Here is a 17,545-nt window from a genome sequence, read left to right as displayed (position 1 = left end):
CTTTACCGGAATAATAAACGTACGACTTTGAAGAATATAAAAACTTCACCATTGTTACGTGTTGTATGTTTGGTTTGATATTCAGTTTGAAGATATTAAAACTTCACTGATTTAACAAAGTTCTATTTTGTTTCCAACTCTACAGAAAAATGACGAATGAAAACCAAACTAATGGAAATGTTGCGGGAACGGGTGCTACTGTTACGAGTGTTGCTGCCTCGTCAAGCCGTTCAAATCCTGCTCATGCTATGGCACCAGCAGAAAAACCCGGAAAGTTTTCCGGTATTGACTTCAAACGTTGGCAAATGAAGATGCTCTTCTATCTTACTACGTTGAGTTTGCAGCATTCATCAAGGAGGATCCTCCGATCATGGCTGAAAGCACTCCGGATGATGAACGACTTGTTGTAACTGAAGCATGGAAACATTCTGATTTCTTGTGCAAAACCTACATTTTGAGTTGTTTGGAAGATAGCTTGTACAATGTCAATAGTGTCATGGAAACTTCAAAAGCGTTATGGAATGCGCTTGAGAAGAAGTACAAGACTGAGGATGCCGGACTTAAGAAGTTCGTAGCTGCAAGGTTTTTGGATTTCAAGTTGGTTGACACTAGGTCGGTCATAACTCAAGTCCAAGAATTACAAGTCATTGTGCATGACCTCCTTGCTGAAGGTATGACCCGAATCAATAATTTTATTAATAAGATTTATCTTATTATTAACTATGAATTTTTTATTGAAGGTATGGTCATAAATGAGGCCTTTCAAGTCGCTGCTTTCATTGAGAAGTTACCTCCGCTGTGAAAGAACTTTAAGAACTATCTAAAACACAAGCGTAAGGAAATGACGCTTGAATACTTGATTGTTCGTTTGAGGATAGAAGAAGACAACAAAAATGCTGAAAAGAAGTCACGTGGCAACTCGACAATAATAAGGGCTAACATTGTTGAGGAGGCGCCACAAAATAAGAAGAGAAAGAAGGCTTCTGGACCAAAGAATTATCCAAGCAAGAAAAAGTTCAAGGGTAATTGCCACAATTGTGGAAAGTCTGGGCATAAGGCCGTGGACTGTGCACTAAAGAATGATAAGAAGAAAAAGAATCAAGCTAACATGGTTGAAAATGCTGAAGAAATGGAGGACTTGTGTGCCATGCTGTCTGAATGCAACTTGGTAGGAAATCCTAAGAATGGTGGATAGATTCTGGAGCCACCCGCCATGTTTGTGCTAACAAGGAGTTATTTTCTTTTTATGCCCCCGCAGGACCCGACGAGACAATTTTCATGGGAAATTCGTCTACAGCCAAAATTGAAGAAGTTGGCAAGATTGCGTTGAAGATGACGTCGGGAAAGATTGTGACTCTAAACCAAGTTCTCCATGTTCCAGAAATTCGCAAGAATCTTGTGTCAACCGCACTTCTTGTCAAAAATGAATTCAAATGTATTTTTGTTTCTAATAGTGTCGTACTAAGTAAGAATGATGTGTATGTAGGAAAAGGTTACCTGAATGAGGGCCTTTTTAAGCTAAATGTAATAGCAGTTCCTATCAATAAAGTTAATGCTTCTTCTTACTTACTTGAGTCAAATACTTTATGGCATTCACACTTAGGTCACGTCAACTTCAAAACATTGCGAAAAATGATAAATTTAGAAGTATTGCCAAAATTTGATTGCATTAATTCCAAATGTCAAATATGTGTGGAATCAAAGTATGCTAAGCATCCTTATAAGTCCGCTGAAAGGAATTCAAGTCCTTTAGACTTAATTCACACATATATTTGCGACATAAAGTCAACACCATCTCGCGGTGGAAAAAAGTATTTTATTACTTTTATTGACGATAGCACGAGATACTGCTATGTTTATTTACTTAATAGTAAAGATGAGGCAATTGATGCTTTCAAGCAATACAAGAGTGAAGTTGAAACACAACTAAACAAAAAGATCAAAATGATAAGAAGTGATAGGGGTGGAGAATATGAATCTCCTTTTGAAGAAATATGTTTGGAAAATGGCATTATTCACCAAACAACTGCCCCTTACTCTCCACAATCTAATGGAATTGCGGAGAGAAAGAATCGAACGTTGAAAGAGATGATGAATGCGTTGTTGATAAGTTCTGGTTTACCACAGAACTTGTGGGGGGAAGCTATACTTACAGCTAACCGAATAATCAACCGTGTACCTCATAGTAAAACACAGTCCATTCCCTATGAAAAATGGAAAGGAAGGAAGCCCAGCTTGAAATACTTCAAAGTGTGGGGGTGTTTAGCTAAGGTACAAGTTCCTAAACCTAAAAGGGTTAAGATAGGTCCAAAAACGGTTGATTGTGTATTTATTGGATATGTAACCAATAGCAAGGCATATCGTTTTCTGGTTCATAAGTCAGAAAATCCTGAGATTCACGTTAATACGATAATAGAATCAGATAATGCTGAATTCTTTGAAACTATTTATCCGTATAAAAAGGAAAGTGAAGTGACCTACCAAAAGTCAAAACGACCTCGGGAGGAAATAACAGATGGTATGCCTAATGAGGAAAATCCGAGAAGAAGTAAACGTCAACGGACATCTACTTCATTCGGTCCAGATTTTCTGACTTTCCTGCTAGAAAATGAGCCTCGTACCTTCAAGGAAGCAATGTCTTCCTCAGAAGCACAATATTGGAAAGAAGCTGTCAATAGTGAAATAGAATCCATATTGAGCAACCATACCTGGGAATTGGTTGATCTTCCTCCAGGTAACAAAACATTGGGTTCTAAATGGATTTTCAAGAAGAAAATGAAAGACGATGGTACTATTGACAAATACAAGGCAAGACTTGTTGTCAAAGGATTTAGACAGCGAGAAGGTCTTGACTATTTTGACACATACTCGCCGGTAACAAGAATTACATCCATTCGGATGCTAATAGCGTTAGCCGCCTTGTATGATCTTCAAATCCATCAAATGGATGTAAAAACAGCCTTCTTAAATGGTGATTTAGAGGAAGAAATTTACATGGACCAACCTGAAGGGTTTGTGGTTCCGGGAAAAGAAAAGAAGGTGTGTCGACTTGTTAAGTCTCTTTATGGACTAAAACAAGCACCCAAGCAATGGCATGCGAAATTTGACCAAACAATGTTGTCAAATGGCTTTAAGATTAATGAATGTGATAAATGTGTTTACATTAAGAACGTTCCAAATCATATAGTCATTGTTTGCTTATATGTTGATGATATGCTAATAATGAGCAAAGACATTGCCGACATTCAAGCTACTAAGCGTATGCTTGCTAGTAAGTTTGATATGAAAGACTTAGGAGTTGCCGATGTAATTCTAGGAATTAAAATCCAGAGGACTCCTCAGGGTCTAGCTTTGTCTCAATCACATTACGTGAAAATGGTACTTGAAAAATTCAAACACTTGGAATTTAGAAGTGCAAGAACTCCAATTGACTTAAATCATCATCTTATAAAGAATAAAGGTGAAAGTACGTCTCAATTGGAGTATGCTCGTGTGTTGGGAAGCTTAATGTACATCATGAACTGTACACGACCTGATATAGCTTGTGCGATAAGTAAACTTAGTCGATTCACAAGTAATCCCAACAAACATCACTGGGTAGCAATGAAACGAGTTCTGGGATATTTGGAATATACCCAAGACTACGCTTTGCACTACAATAAATATCCTGCGGTTATCGAAGGATATAGTGATGCAAATTGGATAACCGGCTCAACAGAAACAAAGTCCACAAGTGGATATGTTTTTACTGTTGGTGGAGGAGCAGTATCTTGGAAGTCTTCCAAACAAACGTGCATCGCTCGCTCTACAATGGAATCAGAGTTTATAGCTTTGGATAAAGCCGGTGAAGAAGCTGAATGGCTTCGAAATTTCTTAGAAGACATTCCGTTCTGGCCAAAACGTTTGGCTCCTATTTGCATACATTGCGATAGTGAGGCTGCAATAGGACGGGCAGGAGTCGTATTAGATAACGGAAGTCTCGTACATATACGACGAAGACATAACACCGTTAGACAACTACTTTCTAGTGGAATTATCACTATTGATTATGTAAGATCAAAGGATAATGTGGCGGATCCGCTTACAAAAGGCTTAACTAGAGAGGGAGTTGAGAAATCATCTAAGGGAATGGAACTATGGCCGAGGACAAGTCAACATGGCGGTAACTCTACCTAGAATTTTGGATGTTCCGAGATCTAGGTTCAAGGAGCTCAAACAAAGTTGTGATTGACCGGTTCAACATTGTCAAAGTAAAATCTTTGGTCCCTTCTCGTGATGAAGACAATGTTCAGTAACAAGGATAGAACTTTACATGTTCTTTAATGATTACCTAAGTTTGATGTGGTATTTATCAAATAGTGTCAATCTAAAGGATTACACGTTTAGGAATCACCTATGTAAGTGTGAAGTGGAAGCCGCTTCAATGAGAATTCTGTAAGGCCAATTCTCTACGCACTTATGAAACCATGCGGTGTTCAGGGCTGAAACGAACACAAATGAGAACCAAAAGACGGTTAAGGGTTGGTTGTGTGACATATGGTTGTCTAGGTATACACTAAAGTTCGACGGTTCAAAGATATCAAATCTACCGATTGACCGAGTATATCCGACATATGTTCACTACGGAAAGTTCAAAGGGAAACCTACTTATCCAGATGCAATTAATCCTTACCTGCAAATCACACAGCTTTCATCTATGATCATTCTTGTTATATCCATTCCCATTCATGTGGGGGATTGTTGGACTTTAAAGGCATTGAGCTTCAAAGACTTTAAGCATTGGGCTTTAAAGTAGTGTGAATTGGAAATGGTGGGAAATAAAATGGAGGGAAATGAAAATTTGAATGAAGTGAGCTTTTGACTTGCACTTTGTCCCTCATTGATGAGGTACAACTACATTTGTGTGCTTATATATAGAATCACTTCTTAAAGCTCTTAAAAGGAGTTGAAGAGAATGAACCCTCGCGCCGTCGTCGTCGCTCACTCGGCTCGGCTTTGGCTTTGGCTTTGGATTTGGATTTGGATTTGGATTTGGATTTGGATTTGTCAAATGATCGATAAGATTATTTTTTGGACAAAATTTATTTAATTAATTATTTAATAATTAATTAAATGCGAGATCACTGCTGAAGATTCAGAAGGATAGTCTGGCCGCGGTCCTGGCGTAACCGCGGTAGGACTGCGCCAGAACCCCGCTGCAGATTCAGAGGGCCACTCTGGCCGCGGTCCTGGCGTAACCGCGGTAGGACCGCGGCAGGCCGCGTAAACTTCTGAAAAGGCACCTTTTCCAGAACAAATATCACACTTCTTCCAATAATTGCCAATAAATTCTGAGGCATGGCTTCGTTTTTAAAACACCAAAAAACATTACAGAACTTCCTTCTTTCTAAAAATACTGCATTCTAATTCGCAGTCTCTCCCTCTCAAATTCGTAAGTGTGATTTTGCTCCGTTCTTTAAGTTCGTTGGTATCCTACAGTTTGTATTGCCACTGTTGCAGGAAGGTTTATTCCGTTTTATCCTGGGAGGATTTAATCCATTACCTTGGCAACGTATGAGGGGGTTAAAATTCCTTAAGGACGCACAAGCAAATTGTGGACTCGGAATATTTCTTAATCTTTACTGTTTTTTTTCCAATTTCTTTTATTATTCTAACAGTTTTTCTAATTTTGTGTTTTAACACAGTAGCAACAACAGATCTTACTGCATTGGTGGTTTATGACGGACATGATAAGGAAGCTGCACACGAAAAAGTTAATCCAAATCCTAAAGAAACTGGGAAACCAAGCCCTAACACGAAGGAAATTGGGATTCAAGTTGCAGCAACTGTGACAAACCCTAATCCTAAATGTATTAGGATTTGAGAGGTGGCTAATAAAGAGTAGACTGCAGAATCGGTACATATGACCTTTGACACGTCAAAAGAGGTTCTTAATGTGACTATAAACCAGTCATGCCAAGAGGTTCCCTCTCAAATTTTAGATGTTCCTGAAAGGGGATCAAACTTGACTAGTGCTACTGACAATGTTAGTACTCTATGGAGTAATGAAGTCGAGACCATGGAGGAGGATAATGGTACAAAAATACTGAAAATAACAAGGTGGAAGGTGAAGACAAATAGGAGAAGCAAATTGAAACTCTAGGTACTACTACTACTACAATAAACCCAAATATTGATTTCTCAGCTACTCAAGTTAGGGTTGAGGGTGGTGGTGTTGATGATGTACAACAAATTATGGACTTGGTTGGCGTAGATGAAGAAGAACTAGAGGCAGGTGGAGCTTATAGTAGTGCATGCTTACTAAACCAAAATAGATGCCCTCAATGTAACAGTAAACCCTAGCTTGCCCGTGGTGGCTTTAGCTAGTCCATCTAGGCCTGATGGTACTGGTGATACTAGTAATGATCTAAGAGGGGTTCTTGTTTATCAAGGGAGGGTTGATAGGATTCCAAATAAAGGTTTACTGCTTGGGGCCAATGAAATAGTGAATATTATTTTTCTAGTAGCAGTAAAGCCTAACCTCAGTTCTACTTATGATATACAATCACAAGGGCTTGAGCACGTCGATTATATGGGAGTTAATACACTGAATGTTCAGACTGTTAGTATGACTACTAGTTGCAACAAAGACAACTCGAGGTGGGTATAGAACCAATTATACCTGGGGCAGTTGATGATATACCTATAACGACCCGACCGATTATTTTGCTTTCTAGAATCCCGTTCCCATTAATAAGACTTCCCGTACGTGCTTTCACTATTTTATGACTTGCGGGAATGGTTAGTTCAGGAGTTGGAAGGGTTCAGGTTGAAATCGGAACACTTGGTTCCTTAAGGTTGGCTTGAAAGGCTAAGTTTTACTTCGGTTAACATTTTGAGTAAACAACCTCAGAATCGAGATTTGACGGTTCAATAGGTTCGTATGATGATTTCAAACTTGGGCATATGTTCGGATCGGGTTTAGGATGATCCGAGACCGTTTCGGCGCCTAATAGTGAAAGTTGGCATTTTGAGTGAATTTCATAGGTTTGGGTTGAAGTGGATTTTACATTTTAGACGTCTGTTTGGGATTATGAGCCTGGGAATAGCTATGTATGGTGATTCTGGACTTAGGAGCGCGTGCAGAAGTGGATTCGGAGGTCCGTAGGTCGTTTCGGGGTCATTTGGCGAAAGTTAGAAATTTGATATTTTTGGAAAGTTTGACCGAGGGTGGACATTTTGATATCGGATTCGGATTCCAGTTCTGCAAGTTGGAGTAGGTCCGTAATTTCATCTAATACTTGCATGCAAAATTTGGCGTCATTCCGAGATGATTTTAGGAATCGAACGCGCGGAGGTGTTTTTAGAAGTTTTTGAGTTAATACATGCGTTTTTGCGTCAGATTCGTGGTTTTTGATGTTATTTCAGTGTTCTGATCATGCTAGTAAGTTTGTATGATGTTGTTAGAATTGTGTGGATATTTGGTGTGGAGCCCAAGGGCTCGGGTGAGTTTCAGACATTTAGAAGGATGAAAACACTTCAGTTTTTCTGGTGTTTCTTGGCAGCAGTTGCAGGTCTTGCAAATGCGAGAATTTGTTCGCATTTGCAAACCTCACATTTGCGAGAAGGGCTTCGCAATTGCAAAGAAGCCCGACCAGGGCAGTGTTTGCATTTGCGACACTTCGGTCGCATTTGCGATCTCAACAGAGTCCGCATTTGCGACTCCTTGGTCGCATTTGCGACCTTGGCAGCCTTAGCCCAGGTTTGCATTTGCGATACGTTTGTCGCATTTGTAAACCAGGTGTCGCAAATAGAACATCTGAGACCTATGCACAACTTATTAATTGCGAGACTTAGAGCATTTAGCTCATTTCCTTTCATCTCTTGGGCGATTTTTTGATCTTTTGTAAGAGGGGTTTCACCTATCACTTTGAGGTAAGTAAATTCTACACAACATGAGTTAAATACATAGATTATAGGTAGATTAACTTGTAAAAATTGGTGAAATCAAGGGTTAGATGAAAACCTAGGTTTTTGATAAAAATGAGATTTAACCACAAAATTGGTTATGGAATTTAGTGAAAATCATATATTTGAGTTCAAGGGGTTATGGGTAACAACTTTCTTCGAAAATTTCCGGAATTCGGACATGTGAGCCCGGGGGTAAATTTTAGGGATTCTTCAAATAAGCTTGGGAAATCACTTTGATAGATAGAATATGAACTTTTGAGCATGTATTGATTACTTTATATACTATTTGACCAGTTTCGATTCGTTTGGAACCAAATTTGGGGTTTGAGCAGATCTTGGACCGGGAAGTGGCTTAGAGACGAGGTAAATCTCTTTTCTAACCTTGTAAGAGGAAATTTACCCCATAGGTGAAATAAATAAATATGTGTACCTATTTGTGGGGCTACGTACGTATGAGGTGATGAGAGTCCGTACGTAGCTACTAATTATGCTATTGTCCGGGTAGTCTAGGACCCGTACCATGCTATACTTGAAATGTTCACACTCCTATTTGTTAATTTAATTGCTTAAGTCATATTGAAAATTGATAAAAGAATTGTAAAAGGTTAAATTCACTTACTTGAAGTTGTGAATGGAACACTTGACCGTTAAAGAGAATTTGTGTTTTCTTTAAAATGTTTACTGTTTGTGGAGCGGGCCGAATGCCTCGGCAGCAAATAAATACATCTATAGTTCATGTCGTTCGACCCTCGGCAGTGCATCGTTTAAATATTATGTTGGATCAGGCCAACGACCTCGGCATAATTTGCGCATGATAAATCTTTGGAACTATTCATAATTGATACTACTTAAATGCCTTGAGGTACAAACTGTTAAATGATGAAAATAAACTTGGGACTTAATATTTGTGAAAGGAATAATTATTATTTCCTGTTATTGAGTTTTCAATATTATTCCTGTAATCCATGCCTGGTATATAATTTTGAAATATCATTGTTAGCCCATAGTAAGTGTCAAAGTCGACCCCTTGTCACTACATCCTCGAGGTTAGACTGGATACTTACTGGGTACATGTTGTTTATGTACTAGCGCTACACTTCTGCACTTAAATATGCAGGACCTAAGACATGTACATCTAGTTATCTGTCCGGCGCGCACGCTTGACTCCTGGTACGAGACTACACGGTGAGCTGCCCTTGCGAGCCGTTCTGCAGCAGCCGAAGTCTCTCTGTTGTTATTGTTCTTTCTACTTTATTTCTGACAGTAGAGTAGTGATCTTTTGTATATTCTACTAGTAGCCCATACTCTTGTGACACCAGGTCTTGGCACACACACTAGTAGACTCGTGGATTTGGATTTTTATTTCATGATTATGATTTCACTCATTTGCTTTCGAATTTTTTATTTCAAATCTATTATTTTTCAAATCTTTTAAATTTGAGAAAAGTTTAATCACTTGGAAGAATCTATTTAAAAAGAGGAAATCATGTGGCTAGCTCATAGTTGGCTTGCCTAGCGGTAGTGTTAGGCGCCATCACGGCCTATTATAGAAATGGGTCGTGACAACATGGTATCGGATCACTAGGTTCACATAGGTCTCACAAGTTAAGGGCAGACCTAATAGAGTCTTGCGGATTGGTGCGGAGACGTCCGTACTTTTCTTTGAGAGGCTATAGGGTGTTAGAAACTACTCGTTATTCATCTCCTATCGTGCAGTTGATGGTGTACTAAGTTTCTTCTCTTATTCTCTCACATATGGTGAGAACGCGCACGACAGACGTTCCAGACCCGGGAGGGGCTACTCCCCCTGTTGCTAGAGGCCGAGGCAGAGGCCCGGGGAGGGCACCAGCTCGAGGTAGGGGAAGAGGATGTCCCAGAGTTTCCCCAGTTGTACCACCAGTGGATCCAGTAGAGGATCCCATAATTGAGGAGCAGGGCGAGGTGCCTAGAGTAGATCCAGACCCGGTAGATTTCATGTCAGCACCGGGCTTTCAGGAGGCCATGGGCCGTATGCTGCAGTTCATGGATACTATGACTCAGACTGGTTTATTTATAATGGACCTAGCCACATCTCAGGCGGGAGGGGAGCACAGAACCCTACTGCCCAGGCTTCAGGGCATGCAACTGCCATATATCAGACCCCGGGTTCACTACCCGTGGGCGGATCCCAGCTAGTTGCAGTAGCTGCACCTGAGCCTAGACCAGCTGCGGCCGGTGAGCCGCATAAGCTATTGGATAGATGGACTAGGCTATACCCTCATGTCTTCGGGGGTGAGCGACATGAGGATCACCAGGACTTCATTGATCAGTGCAGGGACAGACTGCACAACATGAGGATATTGGAGTCCCATGGGGTGGATTTCACTACTTTCCAGTTAGAGGGAAGGGCCCGTAGGTGGTGGCAGTCTTATCTTCTCGGCAGGCAACTTGGTTCTCCTCCCATGACCTGGGACCAGCTATTCTTGGACAGGTATATTCCACCCTCTCAAAGGGTAGAGTTGCGATTTCAGTTTGAGTAGAGTCAGCTGTCTGTGACCGATTATGAGGCGAGATTCTCTGAGTTGTCTCACCATGCACTTATGATACTTCCTACTGAGATGGAGCTAGTGCAGAGGTTTGTTTCAGGTTGCACTGAGGTATTCAGGGCACTATGGCCCTTGAGGTTGAGATGGGGACTTCTTATCAGCTAGTAATGGAGATTGCTCGGAGGATTGAGGGCTATCGTCAGAGAGGTAGAGAGTAGATACAGAGGGAAAAAAGGGTCCGTTATTCTGGGGAGTTTAGAGGTGCCCTGGCTGGGGGCCGAGGTCAGTTTGGGAAGGGTCAGCCTAGCAGCCCACATATCCAGCACCACACCTTCGCGGGGTGCTCCGGCATCACCCTATTTCAGCGCCATGCTAGAGAGTTCTTACTGCCCACCAGCCATTTAGCGTTCTTCCAGTGGGTACTCACGCAATCAGGGTCCTTCCAGCGCCTACTTCAGCACCATGCTAGAGTGTTCATACCGCCCACCAGCTATTCAGGCCATCAGGGTCAGACTTTAGGGCAGAAGATCACCGCACCAAGAGGTTGTTTCGAGTGTGTAGATCTCATTCATGTGTGAAATTCTGCCCCAGGCTTCAGGGCAAGGCAGTGTAGTAGGGCCCGCAGACCACGACTACAGCAGCAGCTGTCCGGCCTCCCAGTGGCGGAGGGCAAGCGGGTAGGGGTCGTCCTAGAGGTGGAGGCCAGGCAGGGGGAGGTCAGCCAGCTGGTTTACAGTCAGAGGAGGTCAGCCAGTCGGCGCTCCAGCTAGGTTTTATACTTCTCCGTCCAGACCAGATGCAGTGGCCTCAAATGCCGTGATCACATGTATTATTTCTGTCAGCGGTAGAGATGCATCGATATTATTTGATCCAGGGTCTACCTATTCATATGTATCATCTCTGTTTGCTCATTTCCTAGATATTCCTCGTGAGTCCTTGGGTACTCCTGTTTATGTGTCCACTCCTATGGGCGATTCTGTTGTTCTAGATCGGATCTATCAAACCTATGTGGTCACATTGTGTGGTTACGAGACTAGAGTAAATCTTCTATTGCTGGATATGACCGACTTTGAGGTCATCCGGGGCATGGACTGGCTATCCCCATATCACGCCATCTTTGATTGCTATGCAAAGACTGTTACCTTAGCAATGCCAGAGTTACCTAGATTGGAGTGGAAGGGTTCATCTGCCAGTACATCTAGTCAGGTTATCTCCTTTCAGAAGGCTCGACATATGACCGAGAAGGGTTGTTTGTCTTATCTAGCTTATGATCGGGATACTACCGCAGAGACTCTGGCAATTGATTTAGTACCAGTAGTCCGGGAATTCACCAATGTGTTTCCTTCTCACTTTCCAGGCATGCTTCCAGATCGTGATATCGATTTCTGTATTGACTTGGCTCCAGGTACCCAGCCTATTGTTACAACCCAATTTCGCATACGTTAGTTCACGCGGTAAGTTAGTTGACAAAAATTCATGAACAGATTATCTTTGAGATGATAAGAAGTTAATCCTATTGGTCTTAGGTGTTACAAGTGTATATAAGAGTGGTTAATACGTATTAGAAGTTAGAAGTTAAACGAATCGAAGAAAACGTGTTTCGTCGGAGGGACCAAAGTTAAGGATACTAAGAGTTAAGAACAATGTCACGTATGTGTTCACGAGGATAGAGATTAAGCGAATGGAAGAAAATGAGTTTCGACAATGTACGATAAGTAGGGTGCAGATATTATTTCAAGCACACATATTTTATATTACTACACATTACCATATATCATATAGATAACAATTATCTTTCAGCAAAGGAATGAAAAATGAGGTACTTGCTTCACCACCACATTTAATGACCTACTTGCTTCTCATCACCTTGATGAGAAAGTGTTTTGAGTCATAAAAAGCATATATATCTACTTGTGGCCCCATAGTACATAAGGTAATTATACAACATGAGACTTATTAGGTTGCTTATTTTCTTCACAACATGAGACTTATTAGGTTGCTTATTTTCTTCACAACAAAAAAACGTTCCAGCACTTTAGAGCTTCATTTGGCTTGGAAAGTTTCTCTTGAACATGTCTAGAAACTTGGTTGGCCTTAGAAGGGTTCATACACTATTGTGGATGTTCCCTTGAACAAGAAAAACGTTTCCAAGGTGTTCCTTTTGGATCAAGGAAGAGAAGAAAAACTTCTAGCATCTTGAAACTTCACTTTGCTCAATTAAACCCTATGCACAAGCATGTACTAGTTCAATTAATATGGGAATAAGAGTTGTTCATGTACATCTAAGGTAAGAAATCCATCTTTATTTATGTGTGTGAGCTTGTATAAGCGTTGGAATTATTATTATCATGAAACCATATGGAGTAGTAACTAGAAATGGTGGACTAGAATTGGATATAGTTTAATTAGATTGTGGGAGTTACTCTTGCATTTTTAAGGGGCTAAATAGGTGGTGATTGGTTATTGATATTGTATTGTTGTCGTTGGTGTAATAACATAAGTATAACGTTGTTGTGGCTGCATACATATTCACAGGAGAAGAAAAGGATTTAAACGATAGTTTGTTAAATCTTAACCAAACTTACCGCTCGTAAAAATTTTTAAACTATTTGGGAGGCTTAATATGATTATTGTTGTTGTTGTTTTGGCTGTTTGGTGGTTGTTGTAACTGGTGGGAAGTCATATAAATAGGGAAGATGTTGCCCGTTTTATTATAAAATAGGTCGTGGTCGACATATAATAGTTACGACGCTTAAACGATGACAATAGTATCGTTTCTCTTATTGTAGACAACAGAGCAGTGACCTTTGCACAAATTGAGGTTGGGCAGTACATACAAGGTATGTGAGGCCATCCCTCCGCTTCTTTTGCACGACTCCGATTGTACATAATATGATGAACGAGCATCCAAAGATCTTGGAAACTAGTAGTGCTTACATTGTTTCCCTTCTTATGGAACGATTGATGTTCATTTTACTTCTCTTTTTCTCATGTTATTAATGTTGTTGGTACTTCCTGATTCTTATAAGATTCTTGATAAAGAGTTAGTCCTAATAACGTGTACGGAGGTTACCGCCCTTACTTCACTCCAAAAGGTTCAGAATGTTATTCTAATGAGTCTTGCATGCATTATATATACGTTAGTCCTATTTTACCCTACCTCTATACTATAATCGACTGGGTATGGTACCTATTGTGCAACCACTGATCTGTTGGGTCTTACCGAGCTCCACGTGGCCGGGTACGATTCTACCGAGCCTTATGATTGCGGGGTACGATATGATGATGATGATACCCACAGAGGCATATGTTTTAATAGTATAGGTATTTTTGTGTGTGTGTGTGTGTGTGTGTATATATATATATACCATGCATTTCATGTCAGTAACTCTCAAGGTACTCAGATGTTACGGGTTATATATTTTCTAGTGTTGTTTACATTGGTAGTCTTATTTATGCTTTTGTGCCTTATATACTTAGTACTTTATTCATACTGACGCCCCTTTTATTTGTGGATGCTGCATGTCGTGCTGCAGGTCCAGATAGATAGGTAGACGCAGCTCCCCCACCACAGTAAGGCTGCCCAGTTCAGCGGTTACTGGCGAGATCCCTTCTACGGACCTGACGTTGTCTTGGTACGCACTTTTGTTAGGGACATTATGGATATGTCGGGGCCCTGTTCCGACAATGTTGTAGCACTTATTTTCCTTTAGAGGCTCATAGACTGGTGTCGTCTCATGTATAAATTTTGATGGCCCTGTCGGCTAGTTTTTCTTGTATATTGCTTCACGACAACCTTTTCATCCCATATTATATGTGTTCATGTCGTTATCTGTCATTGTTGATTGTCTAGGATTCATGCCTACCATTTATATTGGTCTCCTCGGCCCTTATAGATAATAAGGAAAGTTAGATAAAATGTATGTTGGTGCTCGATTGGTTTGGCCCGGGTGCCAGTCATGGTCCTCCAGTTTGGGTCGTGACAAACTTGGTATCAGAGCAAGTCTGTCCTAGGGGTTTTCTATGAGCCGTGTCTGGTAGAGTCTTGATTATGGGTGTGTAGCGCGCCACATTTATAATTAGGAGGCTACATAACATCTAGGGTATTTACATCCTTATTGAATCTAGATTGTGCGTAGAGTTGAGTCGTAATTGTTCATCTCTAATATTCACCTTGTTTTCTTTCACTGATGTCTTCGACTAGGAAGCAAGCGGTTAGTAGACGGCTTGACATAGCTGCGGGACAGGGTACCAACCAAGTGCCTCCACCCAGAGCAGGCCAAAGTGAGGCTTAGAGAGAAATGTCGTCTCGTACCTCATCTACTCCATCTCTTCCAGAGGATATTAGGAGGGACCTAGCACCTCCAGTTCCTCCATCTGGAAATACAGACCATGACATGCGCAGTGCGGTGCAGTTGTTGACTAGATTGGTAGCTGCTTAGGCTCAGTGGCAGAATACCGGTACTACTGATAAATCGGTTAGTGTGAGAGTTCATGATTTTATTAATCTTGACCCTCCAATGTTTACCAGATCATACCCAAGGAGGACCCGCAGACTTTTATTGATTAGGTTCATCGTACATTGCAGGTTATGTATGCTAGTGATACTGAGGCAGTAGAGTTGGCTTCTTATCGGTTAAGGGATTTAGCGGTTTTCTTGTATGATAGTTGGGAGAGATCCAGGGGTCGGAACGCTTCTCCAACTATGTGGAAAGAATTTTTTGAGGCCTTTCTTCATCACTACTTGCCAGTTGAGATACGACGAGCTAGAGCTGATATGTTCTTGAACCTTCGACAAGGTAATATGAGTGTGCGAGAGTATAGTATGCAGTTTGATTCTTTAGCAAGGTATGCTCCCCATATGGTGGCTGAGATAAGCAATAGGGTGCACCTGGTTTTGAACGGGTTGGGACCACATCTGATAAATGAGTGCACGATAGCCTCCTTAGTGGAGGGCATGGATATTTCCCGTATTCAGGCTTATGCCCAGACACTAGAGGATCGTAAGCGCCAGCAAAGGGCAGATAGGCAACAAGATAGGGGCCAGCATAAGAGGGCTATAGGGTATTCTGATGACTTCAGAAGTAGTATTAGGCCGAAGTTTTCGAGGAGTTTTGTGCCACCTGTAGCTAGTGATCCTCCACAGTTTTAGAGGCCTCGGTATGATCGATTTACCTATTCTGGTCCAAGTCAGAGTTCGCGGGCATCAGGCTCATAATATCATAAGGATACTAATCAGACGAGACCCCCAACACCCTATTGTGATCAGTGCGGCAAGGCCCACTTTGGACTGTGCCATTGAGGTTCTGATGCGTGCTATTCTTGTGGATAGCCTGGTCATATGATGCGGGATTGTCCTCATAGAGGAGGTGGGTGTATGCCTTAGCCAACTAGATCTATCTCTGGTTCTTCCTCCTTAGTTTGACCTCCAACACGTGGTTTTCAACAATCGGCAGGTCATGGTAGAAGTAGAGGTGTTGTTCCGAGTTTGAGTGGTACTCAAAATCGAACCTATGCTCTAGTAGGCCGACATGATCTCGAGTCGTCTCCAGATGTTGTTATAGGTATATTGTCTGTGTTTACTTATGATTTATATGCGCTGATTGATCCAGGATCTACATTATCATATGTTACACTCTTTGGGGCTAATAAGTTTGGCATTGAACCTGAATTGATAAGTAAATCACTTGCGGTATCTACTCCGGTAGGAGATTTTTTGATTGCTAAAAGGGTATATAGAGGTTGCACAATGATGATTTGTAGTCGTCAAACCTCGGCGAATTTATTTGAGTTAGAAATGGTTGATTTTGATGTGATAATGGGAATGGACTAGTTGGCCTCATGCTTTGCAAATGTTGATTGTCATACGAAGATAGTTAGGTTTCAATTTCCTTGTGAACCTGTCATTGAATGGAAGGGGAACATTGCTATGCTGAAAGGTAGGTTTATTTCTTATCTTAAGGCAAGGAAGATGATCTCAAAAGGTTACATTTATCATCTCGTTCGCATTAGGGATGTGGAGGCGAAGCCACCTACTCTACAATCAATCCCCGTGGTCAATGAATTTCAAGATGTTTTCCAAGATGAACTCCAGGCCTTCGTCCTGAAAGGGAAATTGAGTTTAACATTGATGTGTTATCTGACACTCACCTCGATCTCTATGCCTCCATACAGGATGGCCCCGTCAGAGTTGCGAGAGTTGAAGACGTAGTTGAAGGAATTGCTGGATAAGGGCTTCATTAGGCCTAGAACTTCACCTTGGAGTGTGGCAGTCTTGTTCGTGTAGAAGAAAGATGGGTCGTTAAGGATGTGTATCGGTTATCGACAGTCGAATAAGTTTACGATAAAGAACAAGTATCCACTTCCAAGGATTGACGACCTTTTTGACCAACTCTAGGGTGCCAAGTATTTCTCTAAGATTGACATACGTTCAGGGTATCATCAAGTGAGCGTTAAGGAGAAGGATATTCCAAAGATGGCCTTCCGGACAAGATGTGGGCACTTGAGTTCTTGGTGATGTCGTTCGGGCTAACAAATGCCCCAACAGCTTTTATGGATCTCATGAATAGTATATTAAGACCCTTCTTGACATGTTCGTGATCGTATTCATTGATGATATCTGGTGTATTCTCGTTCAGAGGCGGAATATGCGGGCCACTTGAGGATAGTATTACACACCCTTAAGGATCGTAAGTTATATGCTAAGCTCTCCAAATATGAATTCTAGCTAAACTCAGTAGCATTCCTTGGCCATGTGATATCTGACGAGGGTATTAGTGTCGACACTCAGAAGATCGATGCAGTGAAGAATTGGCCGAGACCTACAACGCCGTAAGATGTTTGCAGCTTCCTGGGGCTGGCAGGATATTATAGGCGGTTTGTAGAAGGGTTTTTCTCTATATCAGTACCATTAACTAAGTTAACATAGAAAGCTACCAAGTTTCAGTGGTCTGACACTTGTGAACGTAGTTTTCAAGAGCTAAAGAATCGATTGACATCCGTGCTAGTGCTCACTCTCCCAGAAGGAACATATGTGGTATGTTGTGATGCCTTAGGTATAAGGGGTGCGT

The sequence above is a fragment of the Nicotiana attenuata genome, chromosome 1 (assembly GCF_001879085.1).
Source record: "Nicotiana attenuata strain UT chromosome 1, NIATTr2, whole genome shotgun sequence".
Classification (NCBI taxonomy): domain Eukaryota; kingdom Viridiplantae; phylum Streptophyta; class Magnoliopsida; order Solanales; family Solanaceae; genus Nicotiana; species Nicotiana attenuata.
This window is presented reverse-complemented; position numbering follows the sequence as displayed.